This window comes from Molossus molossus, unplaced genomic scaffold (assembly GCF_014108415.1).
Source record: "Molossus molossus isolate mMolMol1 unplaced genomic scaffold, mMolMol1.p scaffold_m16_p_21, whole genome shotgun sequence".
Taxonomy (NCBI): Eukaryota; Metazoa; Chordata; class Mammalia; order Chiroptera; family Molossidae; genus Molossus; species Molossus molossus.
The window spans coordinates 46,395,679-46,412,233 of record NW_023425357.1 but is presented as its reverse complement, the minus strand read 5'-3'; the positions used below and the strand labels follow the sequence as shown (position 1 = coordinate 46,412,233).

Genomic DNA, 16,555 nt, shown 5'->3' with positions numbered 1-16,555 from the left:
GGCAGAATCACGGGCGCCGTGGAAGCACCGACCAAGGGTCCCGGAATTCCCGCTGCTTGGGTTCATTTTGTTTTCCTGGTACCTAGTATTTAAAACATTTCGGTCGGGAAACCCAGAAGCTTCCTTCATCCTCAGCCTCGTGCCACGCTCTGACCATGGCTTGAGTGGCAGGGAGGCACTCGGGTCAAGCGCAAGGCTCTCGTCGGAGTCGCTTTGGTGCAAGTTGTCTACCAAGCTGTGCTGCTGATTGGGAAAATGGTTTAACCTCTTCTCTAAACCTCAGTGTTTCATCAACACCGGGGTTACTACTGCTACTGCTACCACCACCACCGCCACCACTAATCTAATTGAAACAGGGTGTGCGAAGCTTGCAGCCTAGGCCTGGCGCATAGTAAGTTGTTACAAAGTATCTCCTATTTAATCCTATTTTCCTTCTGTGCCTCAGCTACGATAGAGATGAGCAGCAATCTTGCTTATGGGCCTTATTTATCAAAGTCACTGTTTTATGAATAAAATTTTTCTCTTATCAAATCCCTGCTACTGCTTCCAAACTCAAAGGACCCCATTTCAGAGAAGCGCGGCGTGAGCCCCCACCCCGCTCCGAGCCCACCCCTAGCCCACCCCTAGCCCACCCCGCTCTGCGTGACCACAGCAGAGAGAGCACGCGTGCCCGCGATCCCAACGCTCCCACGCGGAGCCGGCGCGGTCCCGGGTGTCCGTGTGCGCACGTCTTCCCTGCGACGCTGAGCTCATGCCCGGGGCGGCGCTTGCTTTTGAACTCCCGCTTCCCGAGCGGTTTCCAGGGCAAAGCCAAGGCTAGAGATGCCGGCCAGCTCGGGGGCACCAGGACGCACCCCCCTGGAGTGAAAAGGCCACTTGCCGCTCGACTCTCACTCTGAGCCGAGGTTTAGCTCCTCTTCGCCCATCCCCATCTGTGCTCTTAGCGATGCCTCCTGTGGCCTTAGCGCCCGGGGTGGACGGGCAGGCTGCACGGCCAGCCCCTGCCGCCAGCGTGTGGCATCGGGGCCTCCAGCTGCCCACAGCATTAAGGGGCCACCCCCCTGACGAGAAGCATTGCTTCTCCGTAAAGAAAATATTTCTCAAATCAACTAGCAGCTCCTGTGGCCCACAGCAATTTAGGAAATTAGCAAATGCTCCTTGTTCCTCCCACAGACTCTATTTTATTATTGGATTAATGTGCAAAAAGCCCCTATTTTGTATCACCAAATATTTACTTTGGAGAAGTTTGCTGGTTTTATCATGGATTTGCCTTGTACTGTCAACAAATTACTACATTGTGCATAATGAACCGTGGAAGTCAAGAAAATACACACTGGGCCAGACTTGTTGGGAGCACTTTTTTCTTCCCTTCTTGCTTTCAGGCAGGGACGAGTGAAGAATTCACCTCCGGCCACTCACTGGCTACCTCTTGCGATTCTGTCTCATAAATCATGCGGAAATTTAACTTATTTTAAGCATATGGTCTGCTTTAAGAGTATGGGCCAGGTGTCTGTGCCCAGGGTCCAAGGTTGGACTCGGTTCTTTATCAGAAAGAGCAGTTAGGACTCCTCCGCGGAGTCCACGGTCAGCCGGCAGCGGTGGCGGGGCCACGGGGGGCTGCGCGGTGGTCAGGGGCCCTGCGACAGCTCGGAAGGCACGTCCAGCAGCTACATAAACAGTGAAACACATTCTCCGTTACAGTCGCCCCTCGCCACTTCACGCTTCGAGTTCGCGGCTTCACTCTACCGCGGGATTTTCAATATGGTTTGGTGTTGTATAATATGGTATGGTATTCGTATAATATGGTATGGTATTGTATAATACGGTACGGTATTCGTATAATATGGTACGGTATTGTATAATATGGTACGGTATTTGTATAATGTGGTACGGTATTTTATAATATGGTACGGTATTGTATAATACGGTATGGTATTTGTATAATACGGTATGGCATTTGTATAATATGGTATGGCATTTGTGTAATATGGTACAGTATTTGTATAATGTGGTACGGTATTTTATAATATGGTACGGTATTGTATAATACGGTACGGTATTCGTATAATATGGTACGGTATTCGTATAATATGGTACAGTATTGTATAATACGGTATGGTATTTGTATAATATGGTATGGCATTTGTGTAATACGGTATGGTATTTGTATAATGTGGTACGGTATTGTATAATATGGTACGGTATTGTATAATACGGTATGGTATTTATATAATACGGTATGGCATTTGTATAATATGGTATGGCATTTGTATAATGTGGTACGGTATTGTATAATATGGTACGGTATTGTATAATACGGTATGGTATTTGTATAATATGGTATGGCATTTGTGTAATACGGTATGGTATTTGTATAATGTGGTATGGTATTGTATAATACGGTATGGCATTTATATAATACGGTATGGCATTTGTATAATATGGTATGGTATTTGTATAATACGGTATGGTATTTATATAATACGGTATGGCATTTGTATAATACGGTATGGCATTTGTATAATATGGTATGGTATTTGTATAATATAGTACAGTATTTGAAAAAGCCATGAACGTCGAAGCGCGATGTGGCGAGGGACGGCTGTATACTTGTCATGTCTGGTGGAAGCTTCAAGGGCCAGAGCACGAGTCCTACACTGTCTATCACATATGTCAAAGGGACCTTCCGTCAACCTGAGTCCCCGAGTCAGAGTCCTCCCGCCAGCCTGTGGGGCTTGTGCTGGCAGAACAAGCCTGCGTTGTGTTGAGCCTCTGAGATTTGGAACCTGTGCTGAGTGGCGACCCCGTGGGTCCTGCTGACACACGGAGGAGGAAGCAGAAGAATGAGGATGCGAGGGAAGCAATGGCAGGAGGAAGGACCTGCTGAAAGGAGACAGGAGACACGCAGGCTGGCCCGGGAGATGGCTCACGCTCGGACTGCGTGGGTGAGGCGGAGGTGGCAGGGAGCCAAGGGCAGGGCTGGCGGAGGTTTATTGACGGCTGAGAAGTGAAACACAGAAGAACCACCAGAACACACACACGCATGCACACACGCGCACGCACACACCTCCTAGCTTGCTTCCATCCCTCGCCTTTACATTGGCCACAGCAACCGTACGAATACCCACCCTGTCCCCACAGAATGAGAATCCAAAAATACCTCGCTAACCTCAGACTCTTAACGCCCTCTTTCCTGTTTCCTTCATCTGGCATCCTTAGTTATGAAACACACAGATTCGGAAAAGGAAACTCATTTATTAAGAGTTGCAGGTGTTTAGCCCTGGCCGGTTTGGCGCAGCGGTTAGAGCGTTGGCCTGCGGTCCTGAGAAACCCGGGTTCGGTTCCCGCTAAGGGCGTGTGCCTCGGTTGCAGTTTGTCCCCGGCTCTGGTTGGTCGTGCGGGTGGCAGCCACTCGATGTGTCCCTTTCACATCAATGTTTCTCTCTCTCTCTGTTCCTCTCTCCCCCTCCTACTCTACCTGAACAAAAAATGGAAAAATGTCCTCGGGTGAGGGTAATAAAAAAAAAAAAAAGAGTTGCAGGTGTTTAAAAACATCTCTTATTGGTAACTTTCTACATTTTCTAAATTTTCTGTAGTGAACCCTTTCATAATCCAAAATCAAAAACAAATGGACATCACCGACTTAAAACATTTTGATATAAAAATAAAAGCTGACTTGTCGGTGCTCGGCTGCCAAGGCCGACCTTAGGCGATGGAAGCAGCTACAGCGATCACAAAACCCACATCGCTTTGAGAAATAGCCAAACTCAGGCCTGTAATGCTCCCAGTTGACTGTAAGATCATGTCACCAACAGAACACCAGAGGACAAGTTTACAGAATTTTTTAACGGTGTTGAGTTACTGTCAACATTCTGTTCATTTCCCTCCATTCTCTCCAGCGCGTCCATTTGAAGGAAGCCATTTCCACTGGGGAAGAATAAAGGCTGAAAATGTTAGACGAGCGTGACCCCCTATAAAACATTACTTTGACGTATTTCTCAGGCGACAGGGCGTGGGATTGCACTGATGGAATAAGAGCTGCCGGAGGGCCTTCCAGAGTGTGCAAGTTCTTCAGGGCACTTGCATCTGGCTGCAGATTTGGAAGAACACCATCCTGGAGCTTGAAACCAAAACATCCAGCATCTGAATTTCAGGACGTGGATACAAATTATTCATATTTTCACAGCACCTTGTACGGCCTGTCGTTGCCCCCTGTTTGCTGGCATCCGTTGCCCACTCGTCTGCTGCATCAGCTCCGTGTCCTAAGTAAGCGAGAGGTGAGGAGGCTGGGACCTGGAGGGAGCCATGGGTCCTCGAGTGAGGGTAACAAGTACAACAATGAAGACTCCAGAGCTAAGGTTAGTGATCCCACCGCTTTTATAATCATCTCAGCTTCTCAGACTGGGCTGCAGGACCTGCCAGCCACTTGACTTCTGTTAACTCCTCTGTGCCCTGGTATCCACGAGAGAAACTATGATCCTCAGAGTAAACACGGGCAAACCGAAGCCGAATCAAACTGAAGAGACATGCAGTCTCAGACACCTAGCAAGCGAGTCTCGAGACCAGGCCAGTCTTAACTTCCACGTCCATATGCTACACACTATCCAGGCTGCCACTGGGGGGCGCACCCGAAATTGTGTTGCAAGCTGATGTGGAGAAGATGAGCAGTAGACATTTTCACACTGTCCTTATGGGTCCTACACATTAAACCGCAAGAACCAAAGAACACGTGTCACCTATTAAGGGAAGATAGGAAAAATAAAACACACAGGACTTCTATTTAGCTGGCAATTATTTTTCCCAGGTTTATTTCATTTACTCCAAGGCAGTCTCCTGTTTTGTGTAATAAAAAGGGCTAGAAAAGAGAAACTTTAGGTTAATTTGGAAGAAGAAAAGGTAAATGGATATGGTAAATATGGTATGGTGTTTGTTGGTTTGTTTTGCCCTCAGACTTGGAAAATATAAAGACAAATAAACAGAGAAACAAAAAAGATGAAATCTTGCCATTTGTGACAACATGGATGGACCTTGAGGGTATTATGCTAAGTGATATAAGTCAAACAAACAAACAAAAAAAAAACCCCAAAATTATATGATTTCACTCATAGAGGCATATAAAACAAACAAAAAAGACACAAAACACTCAGATATGGACAACAGAATGGTGGTCACCAAGGAGAAGGGTGGCAGAGTGAAGTGGGTAAATGTCGGTGACAGAGAAACTGGACTTTCAGTGGTGTCTACAGATGCTGAATTATAATGTTGTACACCTGGAACTTATTTAACATTATAAATCATTATTACCTCAATAAAATTATCAAATTATAAAAAAAGAAAACTGGTGTAAAAACTCAACATATTGGGATTCTACTCCTGTGGGAGGGGGGAGGAGAGAGCTACCAACATGAGGCTGGTGTTTGGCATGATTCCATAAACCTGTGCCCTGTGGTAGGGGATTGTCCCATGGGTCCACAGGCTTGAAGTTATGGGGTTGTGGGGGGACTGGTTTCAGTGGAAACTGCTGGAAGTCCATCCAGTCTGTCTTCTCCTCCCCTCACAGGAACAGAATTGTAGCAGGGCCCCCATGTGCTCAGCCAGACATTTTCCAGACCCCCTTGCCACCGGTCGGTGAGGAGACAAAGTTCTCACCTGCTGAATGTGACCAGAAGTAATGCATCTGGTTCTTAAAATACTGGGTATGCTTCCTCTTCTCTTCTTCCCTCTGGCTAGAACTGGGTATTATAGCAACCCAGCTTCAACCATGAGATGGTGACACTCCCCAGGTGTAAAGAAAAAATGATTTGGCAGGAACCCAGGTCCATGCACAACCATGTGGAGTGGGACTGTCCTGCCACACCAGGCTGCTGACATGGGGACATATATTCCTTTGTTCAGACAGCCTCCTGCATTGTTGGGTTTCTTCCTTACAGCAGCAAACCCTTACCCTACTTTAATACAGCAAATTGATGTAGGACACCCAAAACTTGGCTCACCTGAAGCATCCAAATTATTCCCCACAAACAGACCAGAAATTTATAAACAATGCTACAAACCGTAGACTTCACTGAGAGAAAGTAACTCTCATGAATTAAATCATAGGAATCTAAAATCACTTTTTGATCAAAATTCTAGCCTGCTTTTGACCTACCAGTCATGCAGTGGACACTATGTCCATTTTGTGCTAGAAGTAGGTTCTGTTCTCACGGTCTCCTCGGTGGCCACTGTTCTCACGCCACATCACACGAAAGGCCGTTCTGTGACAGATGGAAGCCTGACTTCAAAATTTCATCAGTTGCCATTTTTTTCTCCAAATAGCAGCCTGAACCACAAACTAAACCTAAGGTTTATTCCACTTAATGTTGGTCTATAATAAATCTATTTTGTCAATCAATTTCTTTAAAGCATTATTTATTAAAAATAGAAGCATAAAATCAGTTTCTTAAAAAGTATGTGAAGAGGCAACTTCTCCCTCTTTGGAGCACCTCTCCCTCCCCCTTTTCGTCCCCATAGGCCCAGGTGCCTGACCTTTGCCCTCCTCTCGCCTGAGCTCCAAGGGCCCTTCTTGTGCTTCTCTGACTTGTTTTCTGAGCCCACGCAGCCCAGGTGGCTCACTCTTCTGCCCAACTTTGTAAATAAACTTTCTCTTATAATTTGAAACATATATATATATGAAGATATACAGTTGTAAAACGCCAAGAGATCAAAATGATGTATCTATTTTCACATCCATATCAATATCTCTGTGTTCTGTCATAAGCATGGATTCTCTCTCTCTCCCCTCAACTTTTCGTGGTCTCTGAAGAGACAACCACGCATGTGTTTAAAGTTTCTGAGACACAAACTCATTGAAAGAGCAAGCATTTAAAATTCACAGGGGCAAGGTGAACATCTGGAATGCATTCCAAAGAGGCAGAAATTATGAAATGAGAATGTTATGAATAGCTAACATATTGCAAGACATGAATCAGTGGACAACCTGTTTCCTAGATTCTTTGGGGGAATACTAATATTTGAAAAGAAAATGCACAAGACTGCAGAACACTCCGCTGCCTTGGGAAGAAACAGGGTTTACACCATCACCTCTCGGAGGTAAGCGTTTGCATTTGTTTAAATGTTGAGAATGTCTGCACTCTCTTCTTTCCTCCTACCTGACGTGTTGCTGAGGCAGATCTTTCGATAACGAGGAGTGTTTTCTTCACCGGGGAAGTGGGATTTTCACACTTGTGCTCTGCAGTAGCGAGTCTCAGCCCCACAGTTTATTTTTGTAATAATTAATAAAAGAGCACACTTCCCGGCTCCCTTGCCCCCCCCCCCCCCGAGAATGGCTTGCTGCCGCCTGTCTGGGTGCCGTCGTGGGGAACCCAGAAATGTAGATGAGAGCCCGGCTTGGGAAGAGCAGCATGAGAAAGTTCATGTTCCGGCTGAGTGTTCACTCGTCCAGTGGACCCTCGAATGTGCTGTGTGGCGAGACAGAGATGGGTAGGTACAGGGCCTGGTGTTGACACATTCGAACAAACTGTGTCTGTTTTATTAAGAGAAAAAATAGTCCTCCTATTTTCTTTGAGGTGTGAGGAAAAGGGACTCACTTAGGGGCAATGAACCTGGCAAATGTGTCTCAAACTAAATAGAAAAAGCAAAGGATTCACTTTCGGGAATAGGAGAGTTGTTCATACATTTCACAGATATTTATGGAGTGCCAGCCAGGTGCCAGGCTCTATTTTGGGCACTGGGGATATGGCTATGAGTCAGACAGACAAGCCCTGAATGCCAAGAGGCCAGAGCCGTCGGGGAGATCTTCAATGCCCCCGGCACATCATTTATTCATTTCCATCCACGGAAGTCTAAGAACTGGTGTTCGAAAACTTCTACAGCCTGTCTCATGGGCAGCAAAACCCACCTGCCTCCGACTCTGCGTCATCTCCATCTCCATCATCATCTTCAGCAGCAAACACGGCAGGAATGCTCAGTGAGGACCAAGCCTCATACTCAACACTGTTCTCTCAACTCCTCTGCTCTTCTCAACGGTCCCGTGTGTTTGGTGGTGGTATCTCCATTGCACAGATGAGGGTGCTGAGGCAGAGACATGCAAGCAATAACTTTGCACAGAGTCATGCAACTTGTAAGAGAGAAGCCCAGGACGAGGACACAGGCAACTGGGCTCCTGAGCCCACAGCCCTCTTTAGCTCGCTCCATCTCCCCAGTGTGCCAGGAGACCCTGGTTTCCAATGAGTCCCGCCTCCTGCTGTCTCTGCGTGGTGGTCCATGCTGTGTGCTCTGCCACGCCCTGGGACACTTCTCCTATTAGGACAGTGGAGAACCCTTCCTACTAGACCCAGGATCAAAGATGGAACGGAAGACCCCTGCAGGCCCTCTGGTTATCCCGTCTCCTCATCCAACACACGCCCCAAAAGGAATCTACCCATTTTCCTGTGCGTCGTCTAATGAACAGAACCCGAGTCCGAGGGTGACATCGAAAGGGAGAGAAGGCCCTGCCCCAAACGTGAAACGAGGAAAGGAAGCATGCAGTGTTCCATCTGAGTTCACGTAAATAAACGTGTCCGGTCCGTGTTGCCTGGGAACCCCGAGGCAGGTCCACTGGCTTTTAACTTGAAGAGAAGGCATCTGGCATGTAGCACAGGCCTCTTGATTTAACAAGCCGTTCCTTAATGTTCCCACAGTCAGCATTTTGTTTGAGAGACAAACCCCTGGCAGGGAGGACAGACAGCAGTAATGATCACCACCGGATACAGGGGAAACTGAGGAAGGAGAAAGAGAAAGTGAAGTACTGCAGACACACTAGAAGTTAGGTTCCCACCCGTCAGGGTCCTTGCTCAGTAATGGAACCTCCTCCGGGAACATGCCCCTTCATCAACCATGTTTCTAAAGCACCCAGCCCCTGGGCAAGGTCACCCTGGAGCCAGAGGCCCGAGCAGCCCTTCTCTGGCCCGAACCCTGCACACCCGGCCCCCTGGGGCCGCAGCATGTCCCCACACCGCCCTGCGGCTGGAGGCGCGGCACCCGTCTGGAGTAGCTAGACTTTTATCATTTGTTCACATTAATGCACTTGGCAATCACACAGAAGGGCTTTTAAATCTAATGGCTCAGACAATAACACAGCAGAATTACATGAGCATTTTCAAAATGATGGGGCTGTGACCCTTTTAGGTATGTCATGCTGCCTTAGCCGAAGACAAGCTGGAGTTGCAGCACGCAGACTTCGAGTCGGCTCCCCCTTTGCCGCAGAAATTCGTGCATGCACACGTGCACACACGCACACACACACACACACATGCAGGTGCAGGTTTCCATGTTTCCTTGGAGGGCGTGTGCGGCATGAGGTCTCCAAGGGAATCCAGAAACCCGCACCTGCACATGTGTGCGTGCGTGCGTGCATGTGCGTGTGCATGCGTGTTCGTTCGTGCATGCGCGCGTGCGTGTGTGCATGCACAAATTTCTCTGGCTGAACTCTGCTTTCTTCTGGAAGCTTCTGAAACCCCTCTCACTCTCCAGTGGCAGCTATCGAGAAGTTTATTTCCTAGACCAAAAATATACCCAGATTTTAGGCAACTGAGTTTGTAAAGCAAATCAGGAGTCTCTTTCCATCCAATGTGAGTGTGAGAAGATTATTTTTATTTTTAAATAAAAGTATAGGATGTCTACTACTTAGAGAATTAATGAAATACTTTCAGTTTCTCCATATTTATAGAGACTTTTTTTTTTTTTAACTGAACTACTTACAAACTCCATTTCCAGGTGAAACCATCTCTGGTCTTCTTATCAGTGTCAATAATTCCATTTGGCAGGCAGCGGCTAATTCTTTTCATGTGCTAATGATTAATCAGACAGGCCTATTTACTAATGTATCAGAATGCATTAGAAACATAAGGTAATGGCGGACAGAACATCAATTCAGATATAAATGAACTACATTTACATTGGATACCTATTGACTTATGTCACAGAATGAAGTAGAAAATGCAATTTACTTGTAAACCATTAAAATGAATGAAAATAGAATTTCAAACTCCATCTTCAAACATAACTTTATTGACTTGGCCGTGAGCCTTCAGGGAGTATATAACTAAGTTTAAAATATATAAATAACACCCTAATTCATTTTGCCATAAAAGAGTTAGTGTTTTATCACCTAAAAGCCATGGAATTTACTAAGTTAGAATTAAGACAAAATAAAGAAAGGTCACAGAGCACAGTGTGAAGACCTATATTAGGGTCTTGTAGGGGTTTTCGGAATTTAGCTCCCCCGTAATCTGTTTTTGTCCAAAATCCGGCATCTGTACAGGTCCCAAGGGCATTGGCCCATATCTTAGTAAGAAGAGTTCAGAATTAGAGCCCTTGTGAGAGAGAGACAGAGAAAGAGAGAGCAAGAAGAGGAGAGGGAGGGAGAGAGAGATGGGGTACTGCTGGGGGGTTCAGTCAGATCCAGTCATCCCAGCATCACAATGTAGACCGAAACTGGGAACCGCATGTCAGGTGTCTGTACTGGACTTTCATTGGCTGAAGGGGAAAGTCATAAGATATTCAGAGAAAGATTAGAAGCATTTTTATAATTACTAGAGAGTGAGGGGATTTGAACCATTTACCGTAAAACATCGCTACATCTCTGAAATGATTGCTTTCACTTTTCATTTAGATACTGAGCGTAAAACAGACAAGAGTTCCTGTCTCAGAGCTTCTCAAGTGCACAGTCATGGAACAAACCTTGAAGAAATTCTAAGCTGTTGTTTGTATGGATGACACCTCAGATCTAGCAAAATGGCCAATAACTGCCTTTGAATGAGAGTCCTAGCCAACTGTCTCAGCTGTGGAAACCTCCCAAGGGAGGTGTGGCAGAGTGTTTGTTGTTGTTGTTGTTGTTGTTTGTTTTGGTACGTGCCCCTAGCGGGAACCAAACCTGGGACTCCCTGGTCCGCAGACCGGCGCTCCAACCGCTGAGCCAAATCGGCCAGGGCGTGGCAGAGTGTTTTAAGGGAAACCCTACCCCGCCAACTTTCCCTTTCTTTTGGATTTCTCCTCAAATTAAAGGGCAAGGTGCTCACGAAAATGTGATGTACCCAGAGCAGCATGTTCCAAAGCATATTCCCAAAGTGTTGACCAAGAGAGAGAGGTTTGCGAAAAATTAAAAATGAAACTGCCATTTGACCCAGTGGTCCCACTTCTAGGAATATACCCTAAGAAGCCTAAAACACCAATCAGAAAGAATATACATACCCCTATGTTCATAGCAGCACTATTTACAATCGCTAAGATCTAGAAACAGCCCAAGTGTCCACCAGTAGACGAATGGATAAAAAAGCAGTGGTACATATACACAATGGAGTACTATGCAGCTGTAAGAACGAAAGATCTCTTGTCCTTTGAGATGACATGGAGGGACCTGGAGAGTATTATCCTAAGTGAAACAAGCCAATCAGAGAAAGACAAATAACACATGATCTCACTTATTTGTGGAATATAATGAACAATACAAGCTGATGAACAAAACAGACCCAGAGACACAGGAGTGGGGTACAGACTGACAAACCTCAGAAGAGGGGGGTGGGGGAGGGAAGATATAAACCACAGAACTTACATGTACGTATGTGTAACCAATGAACATAGACACATAGACATCAATGCTGGGGGTGGGGATGGGATCAGGAGAAAGGTGTCAATGGGGAAAAAGGAGAAACACCTGTAACAAAAATAAATTAACAAAAAATAAAATAAAATAAAAAGAGAGAGGTTTGTTGATGAAGGATATCCTGGTCAAATATCTTTAGGAACTTTGACATTAACTCCTCTCTCCAACCCCTTGGAAAGTCACAGGGCACCATATTAAAGGTTCTGAAAAGTCCTGCAGTAAAAAAAAAAATCTTTAATAATTTTGTTCTACCCGTTCTCTGCTTAATTAAACACAGGAGTTTCCTTCCCATACATGCAGATTTTGTGTTCCATAGAGTACAGGTCTGGACATATTAATGATGATAAAAATACTGAAAAAACATGAAATGAAGCATGCCAAGCCAAGTAAATCTATTTTTTATCCTAGAGAAAAATGGGAAGCCTCTCTCGGTGCTATTGAGCACGGCTCCTGGGACCCGGCGGCTTCCTCAGACTCAGGAGCAGGAGGCTCTCCACACATCGGAACCGGTGCCCTCTTTCCTGGCGCTTGGGCGTTGGTCCCCTAACAAACACCAGGTACCCTTCCATTGAGGAGCGCATGCCCAGACAGGCACAGCTGCCCGTGCCCCTCCAGGAGAAGCACCTTCCACACTCTGACCCATCAGCAGGACCTCGTGCAGGTATTACCGCAGGTACCACAGGACGCGTTGACACGGCCTTGTCTGTGCCCGGAGAAGAACAGAAAAGCTCCTCCAGTTTATTCCTAACCTCTAATCCATCAAGAAACTGTCCACAAGATAAATTGGAGCTAAGCTGACTTTTGTTAATAATGTAGCGATTTTGAAAGTGCAGCTTTAATCAAGGGGAAAATTTTCCAGAATTTGACCACCTTTTCCATTCTGCCTGGTGGAGGCTCATTTTTTTTAAAACTGTCTAATGCTGTGTTCGGTGGTGTTCAATAGGAAGCAGTCTATAATGCAATGCACTCCCTTTATGTGATGTTTAGATATGAGATTGATCTTGGCGGACACCCTGGAGTTCTGAAAGTAGGATTATCGGATTCCATGGCTTTGTCAGATGTCGAAGATCTTTAGACAGTGTCTTGCAAAGTTGCTACATCCTGCCTGTCTGTGAAACACTTATGAACTCATCAAAGAAGGTAGACTCCATGTTAATTAGACGTGGTGGGCAAAGGGGGGCTGGCAGCTGACTTCCTCTCGCCGTTGAGTTAAGTGCCGGGACCATGGCTACTTTCATACCTTGAAAAGAAAAGTCAGTGCATCCGTCTCAGGATCAATAGGGCCTTAACAGCAAGATGCTGACACAGAATGGCATTCAGAATTCAGAGAAGCGGGGGGCGGGGGGGGGGGGCAGAGGCAGATTGTAAAAGCGGAATTTTGGCGGCGTGTGATCTCAAGACTCCTCGAGAAAACAGGAATAGCTTTGGACTTCAGCAAAGCCAGATGGGGCAGCAGAATGAGGCTGGCCTCCTGGATTGTGGGTCAAATTTAGGAAAAACAAGGCAATCAGGACACGATGTATCTCCTCTGACTTGAAAAGTGCCCTAGGCAGCCACTGTGGGAAGACCCTGCTGTGGCCCCGAGAGTATAGAAATAAGCAAACCTAAGGACAAGTCACCACCCTGACGCCTGGCTGTCGGGCATCAGGACTGCCCGGGAGCAAACTGGGCATTCCTGCAGGGGACAGCAGTGGGGACCCTTGGAGCACTATCTGACACCGTCGCCCTGCCAGCCACTATGGGGCCGCTGGGGAGGATACCGGCTCTCCTGCTCCGACTTGCAGCCAGCGGACAGCATAGCAGCCAATCCATAAAGGCACATGAATGAGAATCAATAGGTTTTCTCGTTTCAGTTTTCCTCCCATAATTTATTTTAACTATTAGCACGTCTATTCACATGTTTATATTCGAATAGAGAGTACAATTATATATGACATGGCACAAAATGATATGGCCTTATTTCCCATGGAAATATCCGTAGCGCAGGTTTATTGACCACTGCCGGGGCTTTGGGGACAGCGGGGGTCTCTGAGCGAGCCCAGCTGCTCCCACCGCATACTGACGCTGACCAGGGCTGCCTTTGCAACGCCTCGGCCGCAGCGAGATGCCACGGCACCCCTGTGAGAGCAGCGCACATCCAGACCACTGACACCCCACACGCCAAGGGCAGAGCTGCAGAAACGCTCACCGTAACCGGTGGGACTGTGGAATAGTTCAGCCCCTTTGGAGGGCAACACTCGACGTACTTGTGCCACACGATCCGGCAGCTGCCCTCCTCGGGATTTACCCAAAGCAGCTGAAAACTCGTGTCCGTGCAGACAGCTGCACACAGATGTGCACAGCGGCGTATTCATAACCGCCAGAGCTTGGAAGCAAGCGACCTTCAGTAGGCGAATGGATACTACACAGTAGCATGCTGAGACAATAAAGTATCATTCAGCGCTAATAAGCTCTCAAGCCCTGAAAGACATGGGAGAACTTTAAATACATATTCCTAAGGGAAAGGAGCCCATCTGAAAAAACTACATACTGTGTGACTCCAACTATAGGACGTTCTGGAAATGGCCAAACTATGCAGATACTTAAAAAAATCAGTTGCTGCCAGGGGCGGTGAGGTTGGTGGGGGTGGGGAGGGACCAGGCGGAGCACAGGGCACTTTTACGGCAGTAAAAATACTCCCTGTGATACTATAATAATGGACATACATCAATAAGCATTTATTGTTAACGAAGGTATTTTTATTTTTTTATATTTTTCAATTTTTATTTATTTTTGTTACAGATGTTTCTCCCCCCCCCCACTGCCTCCTCCCATCCTGCCCCCCCCACCGCTCAGTAAACATTTGTCCAAACCTAGAAGGTCCAGCACCAAGAGAGAAGCCTGCCGTAAGCTGTGGACTTTGGGTGACGGTGACGTGCCAAAGCAGGTCCGTCAGTGGTGACAACTGCGCCCTCAGTGGGCGTGTGGATAAAGAGGGAGGCACGTGGACAGGGGCGGAGGAGATGGGAAATCTCTGCACCTGTTTCCTTAATGTTTCTGTGAACCTAAAACTGCTCTAAAAATAGGAAGTATTTTTCAAACTCGAAAAAGACCACCCACCCACTGGGTGCCCACACTTAGGCCCCACCTCAGACACAGAGAGCCCCGTGCTGTTGAATCGTGGGGCGGCCACGGGCGATGGGGGTGAGGTCAGCCTGGGCCAGTCCGCCGCAGCAGGCTGGCTGGTCAGAGGGCTGGTGGGTGGCAGGTGCCCTTCAGCTCAGCAGCTGGCGGGGCCCCTCAGACACGAAGCCCCACTCACCTGCCACCGCAAACCTCAGACGGCCTGAAAGACGCCGCGGCGGAGGCCGAGGAGCCGGGGACACTGACCGCCTCTGCCGCCCACGCTCCCTGCGTGTGCAGCCCCGCACGAGCCAGCCAACCCCTGCCGTCCGTACCCTGCCCGAGGCCCAGGCTCCCTCTTTCCTTGCTTGTCAGCCCCCCGCCCCATCTGCCTCAAATGGTGCCCGGGGGCTCCCCGCGCCCTGCCGCCTGGGCTGTGGGACTCTGGGGCCGGCCGGGGCTCTTTCTCTCCACGGCGCTTGGGTCAGCCTTTCCTCGAGCTCTCAAGCCCCGAAAGACCCGGGCGAACTTCAGATACACATCCCAAGGGAAAGGAGCCATCTGAAAAGACCACATACTGTGACTCCAACTATAGGACGTCCTGGAAATGAACACGTGAACCCTGCAGGACTCACCAGAAGGGACACGGGAGAAGGAAATGCCCCGCGTGTCCAGTACTCAGGGGCAAAGGGACAAGGAGCCATAACAAGTGGTCGTCAGCACTGCGCCCGACACACACAGACAGACACACAGACACACACACGCCCAGACCCCCAGACACACCCAGACATACACAGTCACACACAGACACACAGACACACCCAGACACACAGACACACACACACACCCAGACACCCAGACACACACAGACACACACACACAGAGTCACACCCAGACACACCCAGACACACCCAGACACACCCAGACACACACACACACACACAGACACACACACACCCAGACACACCCAGACACACAGACACACACAGACACACAGTCACACACAGACACACAGACACACAGACACACAGACACACACAGACACACGCAGACACCCAGACACACCCAGACACACAGACACACACAGACACACCGACACACCCAGACACACCCAGACACATTTCCACACACGCGTGCTTCATCCCAGAGGTGACGCTTGTCTCCAGGGACTACACTCTCCACACAGCCTGTTTCTAAGGGAGGAGACGGGCCAATGCCTCCATGTCACAGTGGGTTTAGGATTCAGACTCCTGTAAGCGAGACTCGTTCACCCCTTAAGAACTGTTCGACCTCAAGAAGAATCCTCTTTCTTTCCGAACCCCCGTTTCCTCCGCAGGTAAATGAAGATGAACTCCCTTTCCTGCCGGTCTCACAGGATGGGCACGTTACAAGGTCCTGGGCAGGTGAGTGTTACACCACAGGACCTCTTCCCAAGGGTCTGCCCGGAGGAACTAGAGGAACATTATACATCTGGGGAATTCAGATGTAAAGCGGAAAGGCGCTCCCGGGCCCCCTCTGGCACTGCCGCACCCGACAGGGAGCCTGCTCAGTACGCGCCCACGGGCTCCCCGCGGCCCGGAGCGTCTCTCCATTGTGACTCACCATGGCCAACATCAGAATATCAGTCAGGCTGTTCACATGCAGAGTCCTAGGATCTACTCCAGGTCATGGAGACAGACTCGGGCCGAATCAGCCTTGTAAGTGACTGTGCACACCAGGACGGAGCCACAGAACTGAGGCCAGGGATAACAGTAATGGTGACCACCGCAATCGCAAAAGTTCAGAGGAGTTAAACTTCCCTTGACACATGAG

The 16,555-nt window shown here is 48.1% G+C and overlaps 2 long non-coding RNA genes across 4 annotated transcripts in view; both read right to left on the bottom strand.

Annotated features, from left to right (window-relative positions):
• Nucleotides 1–16,537, bottom strand: part of LOC118638943 — a 33,817-nt gene extending 17,280 nt beyond the window's left edge. Inside the window, exons 1-3 of one of the 3 annotated variants that reach the window (XR_004961134.1) lie at nucleotides 16,346–16,537; nucleotides 13,830–14,101; nucleotides 11,953–12,881 (exon numbers count right to left, since the gene is read on the bottom strand). This is a non-coding gene — a long non-coding RNA (uncharacterized LOC118638943). Of the gene's footprint in view, nucleotides 1–11,952; nucleotides 12,882–13,829; nucleotides 14,102–16,345 lie in introns of those variants that run through there. The other 2 variants (XR_004961136.1, XR_004961135.1) reach the window with 2 other exon arrangements.
• Nucleotides 4,279–8,055, bottom strand: LOC118638944. Its single transcript, XR_004961137.1, has 3 exons — nucleotides 7,898–8,055; nucleotides 6,149–6,254; nucleotides 4,279–4,736 (listed from the first exon to the last, which is right to left on the bottom strand). It is a non-coding gene; the product is annotated as an uncharacterized LOC118638944 (long non-coding RNA).
• Nucleotides 16,538–16,555: the final 18 nt, after the last annotated feature.